A 10,939-nucleotide genomic window follows, 5' to 3' on the forward strand; every position below is an offset into this window, starting at 1 on the left:
TGATGTAGTGTCCACAACTAAATAATCATTGTGGAATCTGGAAATATGCTTATCCCAAAAGCATGATGGTGTACTTACTATGTGCACATGCTAAAAGAAAGGAACGAGGTAGGTAGATAACTATGGGTGTCATTGTAGCAAAGTATTTATAAACCAAAAATCAGATCTCTTAAACATTTCGTTACTTTTCTTTCTATTATCTATACAATAGTCCAGGGTTCGTCAACTATAGGTTTGGCCTCGGGACAATTTTTTTCTGAGATAATAGTTGGCGGGCCAGAACATAATTAGTATATAATATTATCACAATGAATTTGCCTACACTACAAATTGAACAACATTTGTAACACATCTGATTAGTGCATAATAAATTCAGAGACAATAACATAATAATTTCGATCTGATTACGCTCATAAAATCACCATGTCTCTATTACAATTATTATTTTTGTCTATTTCTTTGTGCGTTGGTGGGGAAAACAGGTCTACGTAGCCTACTAAGTCTACACTACTTTTTTACGTCAACATTCGTTCAAAAACAATTAGCTTGATAGCAAGACAAAAATTAACTCAAAAAGTATCAAAGAAAGGTAGATAATAAAAATCGAAGTTTCAGGGAATAATGTACAGAGAGATATGCGTTCATCTTACCATCTTTTCCCAATGCCAAGCCATGTCTTATTTGCAATGAAAATGTCGCTGTTTGCAAAGACGTCATTATTAGCATGGTACTTTCAAAGAGGCCTTCCCGGCTCAGACAGGGGCCGGACGCAGACACATTGAAGCGTTAACTGCAAGCTACACACACGGCTGACATGTCATGTGTAATAAATACCATTTAAAATAACACAAGCATATTGCTATTACATTGTTATAACTAACTTCTTTCTAAGCAGGGTTTCTCACACACTTATAAACAGATACAGAGACCCACACACACACACCCAAGGACAGAGGGCTGACGTAAACCTTTCATAAACACTGATAAGGAAAGGCTTTGATCAAAAGAGTGCTTGGGTCCGCATTTCACGAAATAATGAGACACACACACATAACCAAGGACAGAGGGCTGACTACGCACACACAAAATCTCCTGCTTAGCTGAACATTTGATAACAAAGAACTTTTGCTATAAGACTCAGAAGGATGACGCCCAGCTCATCAGGACCAATCTGAGAAGACAACAACCTGTCCAGAACCAACCAGAGGACAAGAACTTCCAGACTCAACCTACTTTCTATCTTTGTATAAAATGTCTATGCACTCTGTTATCTGGGCTTTTTTCTGGAGGTTCTCTATGAGCCGAAGGAACGAGACCGTATACGCTTGTACCAGATATCTTTACTCTTAAATAAAGCTGTCGCTTGTCATACAATTTACCACCTTGTCCGAATCGATCCTTGACCGGCTCGCCCTTCTCCATATCCAATTATCAACACATGTCACTTAAACGGGTTACATATGCAGTTACAAGGAGGGAAAACAGTCGTGGACATGGTGGAAAAACATGAGGCCTTTATTATTAGGAAGCTTGAGGTTTTCGATTTGGACTTGTAATCTGGAAGGCTACTGAAGAAACGACAGGCAGAGGGACCAGGCCACAGCATTGTCACAGAGGTGATGGAAGATTTCATCAAGCAGCTGAGGGACAACTTCTCCACCAGATTTGAAGACTACAGTATGCCCAAGGATATCATTGCGTTTGTACGTGATTCTCTCACAGTCCGCCCAGGTGGAGAATTCAAATCAAATCAAATTTAATTGATTACATACATGTGTTTACCAGATGTTATTGCGGGTGTAGCGAAATGGTTGTGCTTCTAGTTCCGACAGTGCAGCAATATCAAACATGTAATATTTAACAATTTCACAACAAATACCTAATACACATAAATCTAAGTAAAGGATTGGAATTAAGAATATATAAATATATGGACGAGGAATGTCAGAGCGGCATATACTAAGATACAGTAGATAGTATAGAATATAGTATATTCATATGAGATGAGTAATGCAAGATATGTAAAGATTATTAAAGTGACATTATTAAAAGTTATTAAATTAAAGTTATTAAATTATCCTTCTTTGCTAATAAAATGATGCCCTCGCTGGATGAGGCCGAAATTCAAACTGAGCTGATTGAATTCCAGACACGGAGCCAGGATGAGGGATGAGCTCAGGAGTGCGGAGTCCTTGTGTGCGTTCTGGGTGACATGCTCAGAGGAATACAACACATAAAGAAACGTGCATTTTATGTGGTAACAATGTTTGGATCGACTTACACACGCGAGTCCTCATTTTTCTATATGAACGTACTATAAACTCACGACAGGAACCGGCTTTCACATAAGTCAATCGAGGAGTGCCTAAGCATCAAAATCACATCCATCTCACGGTGGATCTTAGCTCGCTCATTAATGTCTCAATCAAAATTACGGATTGCCTCTTGTCCGCTCATCCTTCCCTAATGCTATAGTTTGAACATCTCAATTGTCAGTAGAACCACATTTGATTAAGCAAGTCAGCCATATCAGCTATGTTCTTTTTAAAACATGCAGTAAATGAGGCTGAATGAACTGTTTCGCTGCCAGACAAGGCTCCTCTGATAGCCAGGAGTACCAGTGGTAAGGATTCACTCCATGATGCTGAAAAGAAAGCTCTGCTGTTGGGACAGCTTTATGTAGGTCCTAACGGTTTCTGGGCACTGTTTGTCACCATTATGCAATTAATGTATTGTTTGGTGTTGTGGAGTGGCTTTGCTGGCATGCATCTAAAATTGGGGGGTTTTCCCAAGCAAGATTTACATGCTAAAATCGCTACCGATCTCATGCGACATCCACAGATCGTGTCCGAGGGGAAATTCAACTTTTTCCATTGAGTAAGTAACTTCGTGGCCTATATGACTGTATTTGGTAAATACTAACATTACTGAGTGCTTATCCAGGGATATTTAGGTCTCAAACTGACAGTATTTTCTGTTTGTTAAAGGAGCAGAGCAAGCAGGCTATCACGATACAGATATTCAGACACAGACATTGCGAGTATAACTTGGTGCGTATCCGGGAGGGAGATGAGTGGAAGACTGCGTTAGGTACCACATCTGGCCATTATGAGTCCCTCGTCATGCCGCATGGGTTGAAGAATGCTCCAGCCGTCTTTCAATCCTTCGTAGACGAGATTCTCAGGGACCTGCACGGGCATTGTGTGGTGGTTTACATCGATGACATTCTGATTTATTCCACCACACGCGCCGCGCATGTGTCGCTGGTGCGCAGGGTACTTGGGCGACTGCTGGAGCATGACCTGTACGTCAAGGCTGAGAAATGTGTGTTCTCCAAACAAGCCGTCTCTTTCCTGGTGTTTCGCATTTCCACATCTGGGGTGGTGATGGAGTGTGACCGCGTTGCAGCCGTGCGTAATTGGCCGACTCCGACCACGGTAAAGGAGGTGCAGCGGTTCTTAGGGTTTGCCAATTACTACCGGAGGTTTATCCGGGGTTTTGGCCAGGTGGCTGCTCCCATTACCTCACTGCTGAAGGGGGGACCGGTGCATTTGCGGTGGTCAGCGGAGGCGGGCAGAGCTTTTAGTCGTCTGAAGATGCTGTTTACGATGCTCCCGTATTGGCTCATCCGGACCCCTCTTTGGCATTCATAGTGGAGGTGGACGTGTCCGAGGCTGGGGTTGGAGCCGAGCTATCACAGCGCTCAGGCACGCCACCGAAGCTTCACCCATGCCCTTTTTTTTCGAGGAAGCTCAGTCCGGCGGAACGAAACTATGACGTGGGGGACCGGGAGTTGCTGGCTGTGGTAAAAGCTCTGAAGGTGTGGAGACATTGCCTTGAGGGGGCTAAACACCCTTTTCTCATCTGGACTGACCACCGTAATCTGGAGTACATCCGGGCAGCGAGGAGACTGAATCCTCGCCAGGCAAGGTGGGCCATGTTTTTCACCAGATTTCAGTTCACCATCTCTTATAGACCAGGTTCCCTTAACACTAAGGCCGACGCGCTGTCCCGTCTCTATGATACCGAGGAGCGGTCCATCGATCCTACTCCCATACTTCCGGCCTCATGTCTGCTGGCACCGGTGGTATGGGAGGTGGACGCGGACATCGAGTGGGCGTCACGGTTAGAACCCGCGCCACCACAGTGTCCAGCGGGCCGGAAGTACGTACCGCTTGGTGTTTGTGACAAATTGATCCGATGGGCCCACACGCTACCCTCCTCGGGTCATCCAGGAATTGAGAGGACGGTGCGGGGTCTTAGGGGGAAGTACTGGTGGCCCACTTTAGCGAAGGACGTGAGGTTTTATGTCTCCTCCTGTTCGGTGTGCGCTCAGAGGAAGGCTCCTAGACACCTGCCTAGAGGGAAGTTACAGCCCCTCTCCGTTCCACAACGGCCTTAGTCACATCTGTCGGTGGACTTCCTCACTGAACTTCCCCCGTCTCAGGGGAACACCACGATCCTGGTCGTTGTGGATTGGTTTTCGAAGTCCTGCCGTCTCCTCCCGTTGCCCGGTCTCCCTACGGCCCTGCAGACTGCGGAGGCCCTGTTTACCCACGTCTTCCGGCACTACGGGGTGCCTGAGGAAATAGTTTCTGATCGGGGTCCCCAGTTCATGTCCCGGGTTTGGAGGGCGTTCATGGAGCGTCTGGGGTCTCGATCAGCCTGACCTCAGGTTTTCACCCCGAGAGCAATGGGCAGGTGGAAAGAGGGAACCAGGAGGTGGGTAGGTTTTTGCGGTCGTATTGCCAGAACCGGCCAGGAGAATGGGCGAGGTACGTCCCATGGGCGGAGGTGGCCCAAAACTCACTCCGCCACTCCTCCACGAACCTGTCGCCTTTTCAGTGCATGTTGGGCTACCAGCCGGTCCTGGCACCGTGGCATCAGAGCCAGACCGAGGCTCCTGCAGTGGAGGAGTGGGTGCAGCACTCAAAGGAGACCTGGAGAGCCGTCCAGCAATCGCTCAAACGGGCTGGTGGGCAGCAGAAGGTGGGCGCTGACCGCCACCGCAGCGAGGCCCCCGTGTTCGCACCGGGGAACCGAGTCGGGCTCTCGACCCGAAACCTGCCCTGCCGGAAGCTGGGGCCGCGGTGTGTGGGGCCATTCAAAGTCCTGAGGAGGATAAACGAGGCGTGTTATAGGTTACAGCTCCCCCTTACTATCGCATTAACCCCTCGTTTCATGTGTCTCTCCTCAGGCCGGTGGTAGCTGGTCCCCTGCAGGAAGGTGAGGTGCCGGAGGTCCTTCCGCCCACTCTGGACATCGAGGGGCCCCCGGCGTACACGGTACGTTCCATCCTGGACTCTAGACGCCGGGTGAGGGGCCTGCAGTACCTCGTGGATTGGGAGGGGTACGGTCCGGAGGAGAGGTGCTGGGTACCGGTGGAGGACATCTTGGATCCATCACTGCTGAGTGATTTCCATTGCCTTCATCCGGATCGCCCTGCGCCTCACCCTCCGGGTCGTCCTCGAGACCGGTGTCAGCACGCTGCTGACACCACCGAAGCTCAAGTTCCACTACTTCTCAAGTGACTGTCCTAGATGGTAGTAGCTCTCTGGTGTCTGGCAGTTCCTCGCAGATTCACGATGATACTAAGAAAATGTTCACAAGGGCAATCTATCACCTAGTAATGGACAACGTATCTGGTGCCTCTAGTGTCACAATGGAGGCGGAACACCATGGAAAAGTGACCCTCCCAGCTGAAATTTGACCAGTTAAAGTGGCCGACAACATCCATAACAGAGAGGCATCTGTCTTAGCCACTGGATTTGAGGAGGCCCGCAGTGATTCCAGTTCTTCTCAGGCTGTGAGGCAAAGGGAGGTTCAGATTCCTCCCAAAGATCCCCAAGTTCAGAATCAACCTCAAGGTAGGCCTACACCAGAAATGTTCTTGGTTTAAGTTTCATTATGAAGTATTGTTGTAAGTTGTATTAGGTATTAATAAAGGTAGGCCTATTTGTTATCTTGCTACACAGTATGAACATGTAACAAACTTATCAAACTTCATACTTGTCTAGTTTTCAATGAGCAACCCTTTGAATTGCTGTTGTAAAAGTTATGGGGTTTTAAGACTGTCCTTTGTGATTAATTAACATTTTCTTTCTTTTGCATCAAGCGGGGAAACAAAAATTAAGTCCAGCCCTCCGAGGAAGCACAGGACAAGATTAAGGTTCCCCATGAGGAGGAGCATTGCATAAGTAAGTCTGTCAGCTAATCTATAATGTTATCGCAGTTCTATAGTTGCCATGACACCCTAGTAGCAGCTGAAGTACCTGATCATTTTCTCTTCTCTCTCTTGCACTCCGCATAGTGCCGAAAGCAGGAAATTATTCCATCCACCTCTCAACCCCAGGAGAAGAAACAAAAACCTTCCATCTTTGTCAGGATGTACTCGACCATAAACAAATGCCTTTGCAACTCCTTCAAAAGTTCATCCATCAAATAACAATTGTATCAACAAGAATCCCAGGAAACATATTCCAGTTTGTGCTAGCGAAACAATCCTGTAGCTTAGTATCTGCTTCATCGGACCACTTCCATATTGAGCACGTCACTGGTACTTCCTGTTTGAGTTTTTGCTTGTAAGCAGGAATATGGTCAGATTTGCCAAATGGAGGGCGAGGGAGAACTTTATATGCATCTCTGTGTGTGGACTAAAGGTGATCTAGAGTTTTTTTCAGGTGACATGCAAGTACAAATTAGGTCAAATGTATTTCAGTTTTCCTGTATTAAAGTCACCAGCCATTAGGAGTGCTGCCTCTGGGTGAGCATTTTCTATCCATAGGTCTGCCACCTCCGACTCATTGAAGTAGAAGTCCTCATCCAAATTGAAGGTAGGGATAGTTGTTCTGCTGTCCAGAAGCTCTTTTCGGTCATAGGAAACGATGGCGGAAACATTGTACAAAAAAAGTTAAGATGAGTGCAAAAAAATACACAAAATAGCACAATTAGTCAGGAGCCCATAAAACGTCTGCCATTACTACATGAATAGGCTATTAGGCTACCGGTAGCAAGGCTATAGTATAGGCTAATGTCCAAGGGGCTCATGGAACACCCTTCAATCGTCAGCCTCAGCTGGTTGCTGCCCAGATTCAATCTTCCTTCAATGATTCAATCGTCCTTTATGATGATGAGTTACTGTCTAGCAGAGAAGGCGGAAGTAGGGATGCACTGAAGTTTTAGCCTACTGTAGTAACTGAAATATGGACACTGACTGTAGGCCTATAACTCTCACATGTATAGGAGTGGAGAAATGTGATTTCTTTCTTTCAGCATCTTGAGAGAACGCAAATCAAAGTTAGGGAGCATGAAAAAGTGATGTCTTTGTCAGCGACATACAAGCAGACGTACTGAAATCTTATCATATTAATGTTGGATCATTTTCACAATTTTTCATTTCCTTGAAACCAGTCAAACTGATATAATTTGGGAATTTTGCAGGGGAAATCTTTCCACTGTTTTAGAGTTAGGCTATTTTAGGCAGTTTCTCCCCGGTCCAGCCATTACAATGAGCCTGTCCTCCTATAGCTCCTCCCACCAGCCTCCTCTGAGCTACATGTAGGCTTATCTAATTATAGACAAGTTGGGTAACACATAGCCTACCAGATGTCGGAAATATGTCGAAAAATATACACTGCTCAAAAAAATAAAGGGAACACTAAAATAACACATCCTAGATCTGAATGAATGAAATATTCTTATTAAATACTTTTTTCTTTACATAGTTGAATGTGCTGACAACAAAATCACACAAAAATTATCAATGGAAATCAAATGTATCAACCCATGGAGGTCTGGATTTGGAGTCACACTCAAAATTAAAGTGGAAAACCACACTACAGGCTGATCCAACTTTGATGTAATGTCCTTAAAACAAGTCAAAATGAGGCTCAGTAGTGTGTGTGGCCTCCACGTGCCTGTATGACCTCCCTACAACGCCTGGGCATGCTCCTGATGAGGTGGCGGATGGTCTCCTGAGGGATCTCCTCCCAGACCTGGACTAAAGCATCCCCCAACTCCTGGACAGTCTGTGGTGCAACGTGGCGTTGGTGGATGGAGCGAAACATTATGTCCCAGATGTGCTCAATTGGATTCAGGTCTGGGGAACGGGCGGGCCAGTCCATAGCATCAATGCCTTCCTCTTGCAGGAACTGCTGACACACTCCAGCCACATGAGGTCTAGCATTGTCTTGCATTAGGAGGAACCCAGGGCCAACTGCACCAGCATATGGTCTCACAAGGGGTCTGAGGATCTCATCTCGGTACCTAATGGCAGTCAGGCTACCTCTGGCGAGCACATGGAGGGCTGTGCGGCCCCCCAAAGAAATGCCACCCCACACCATGACTGACCCACCGCCAAACCGGTCATGCTGGAGGATGTTGCAGGCAGCAGAACGTTCTCCACGGCGTCTCCAGACTCTGTCACGTCTGTCACATGTGCTCATGTGCTCAGTGTGAACCTGCTTTCATCTGTGAAGAGCACAGGGCGCCAGTGGCGAATTTGCCAATCTTGGTGTTCTCTGGCAAATGCCAAACGTCCTGCACGGTGTTGGGCTGTAAGCACAACCCCCACCTGTGGACATCATACCACCCTCATGGAGTCTGTTTCTGACCGTTTGAGCAGACACATGCACATTTGTGGCATGCTGGAGGTCATTTTGCAGGGCTCTGGTAGTGCTCCTCCTTGCACAAAGGCGGAGGTAGCGGTCCTGCTGCTGGGTTGTTGCCCTCCTACGGCCTCCTCCACGTCTCCTGATGTACTGGCCTGTCTCCTGGTAGTGCCTCCATGCTCTGGACACTACGCTGACAGACACAGCAAACCTTTTTGCCACAGCTCGCATTGATGTGCCATCCTGGATGAGCTGCACTACTTGAGCCACTTGTGTGGGTTGTAGACTCCGTCTCATGCTACCACTAGAGTGAAAGCACCGCCAGCATTCAAAAGTGACCAAAACATCAGCCAGGAAGCATAGGAACTGAGAAGTGGTCTGTGGTCACCACCTGCAGAACCACTCCTTTATTGGGGGTGTCTTGCTAATTGCCTCTAATTTTCACCTGTTGTCTATTCCATTTGCACAACAGCATGTGAAATTTATTGTCAATCAGTGTTGCTTCCTAAGTGGACAGTTTGATTTCACAGAAGTGTGATTGACTTGGAGTTACATTGTGTTGTTTAAGTGTTCCCTTTATTTTTTTGAGCAGTGTATAAAATATGGGTGAAAGTATTAGGCAGAGTTGACTGGCAAGGACCGTGACGTGCATGGAAGGCAGTGGACATCAATCAATTCAATACAATACAATTCAATTCAATACAAGTATGCCTAATGACAATCGCTGAATGTCATTACACTTTTTATGTTTTAATAGACGTCTCTTTACATTCATCAAATGGCGTGTGCACAGTGCACTATTTTAGATGCTGAAATCATTATAGAGTGGATCGAACGTGCACAGACAGCCTACTTTTCAAAGTGATTTGTTTGACCATCAGATAAAAACATCATGCCTGGTTGTGTTCGTGCCACATTAAAAGGTAATACATTTGTACATTATGCTCATTAAAAAAATCACATAGGAGGCCCTACACCCATGTCAAAAAATTGCTCGGCCATCCCTGTTGTCCAGCTGTTAAATCCAATTTAAAGCCAATTCTGAAAATGCGATCCAGAAGCTTCATATGGAGGGTGTGACGCAATTGCGGAGCCTCCCGAGGCTTGAAAGGAGGCCAAATGAGCTGCATAGTCAATCCAACATCTGCATTGACCATGCAGCATTTACGGGGATAAGGCCTCTACAGAAGCTTATAGGAGCAGCGCAGAGCTGTTGAGCAGAGCTGTTGTGAAGGAAGTTGTCAAGGAAGTGAGTTTGTGTTTATACAGAACCTCCCACTCGCACCTACGGTCACCCAGTCTTCTCAACGCGGAGCTATACAGAGCTATACGGAGCCCTCCACATTGTTACAAAATTTGAGAGGCACACAGCAATGTGGTACAGAGCTTGATTTGTCCTCTGCATGCCTCCTGAGGCTACGCAATTGCGTTACACCCTCCGTACGAAGCCTCAGACCATTTATGGATCAAGCATGAATTGGCTTTAGAAGGTACTGCATGGCCAATCTGTGTCTGCATTGGCCTTGCAGCATTTATGGTGATATGGCCTCTGCAGAAGTCAGGGCATTCATACTTCTTGCGCTTCGCAGAGCAGCGCAGAGCGGTTGTGAAGGAAGTTGTCAAAGAAGTGAATTTGTGTTTATACAGGACGTACCGCCCCCAATCATGCCAATGCGGAGCTATATGAAGCCCTCCACATTGTTACAACATTTGAGAGGCGCACAGCGAAGTGGTACAGAGCTTGATTTGGCATCTGCATGCCTCCGGAGGCTCCGCAATTGCGGCACACCCTCCATAGGAAGCCTCAGACCACATTTGCGGATCAAGCATAAATTGGCTTTTACAATGCGGAGGGCTCCACATATCTCCGTATAGCTCCACATTGACATGATTGGTTGACGGTAAGTGGGGCTGTACATCCTGTATAAACACAAACTCAACTTTTTGACAACTTACTTGACAACAAATATGGAGAACTTTGACGAAAGGCTATCAGAACAAGTCCTAAAATAAAAAAACATTGTTATGATACCTCGTGTTGGGTTTTCAAAGACATGAATATGAGGGAATGGGGATATATGCGGTAAAGAGGTCAATGCAATGCAGACCATCGGGGATAGAAGGATTGGCGCACATTCAACAAATCTGATCTAACAAATGGATATTTGTCTAATCCGTCATTATTGATGTTTTGTAACAGGCCCACAATATGGTTACTAAAATCCGATTTGACTATATTTGGCTGTTTTTGCTGCGTAACATTTCGAATTTTAGAAAATGTGACTGCTAAATGCTAACTCGCATTCATATAAATTGGTAGCATAGCTAGC

This window comes from Salvelinus alpinus, chromosome 30 (genome assembly GCF_045679555.1).
Source record: "Salvelinus alpinus chromosome 30, SLU_Salpinus.1, whole genome shotgun sequence".
NCBI lineage: Eukaryota > Metazoa > Chordata > Actinopteri > Salmoniformes > Salmonidae > Salvelinus > Salvelinus alpinus.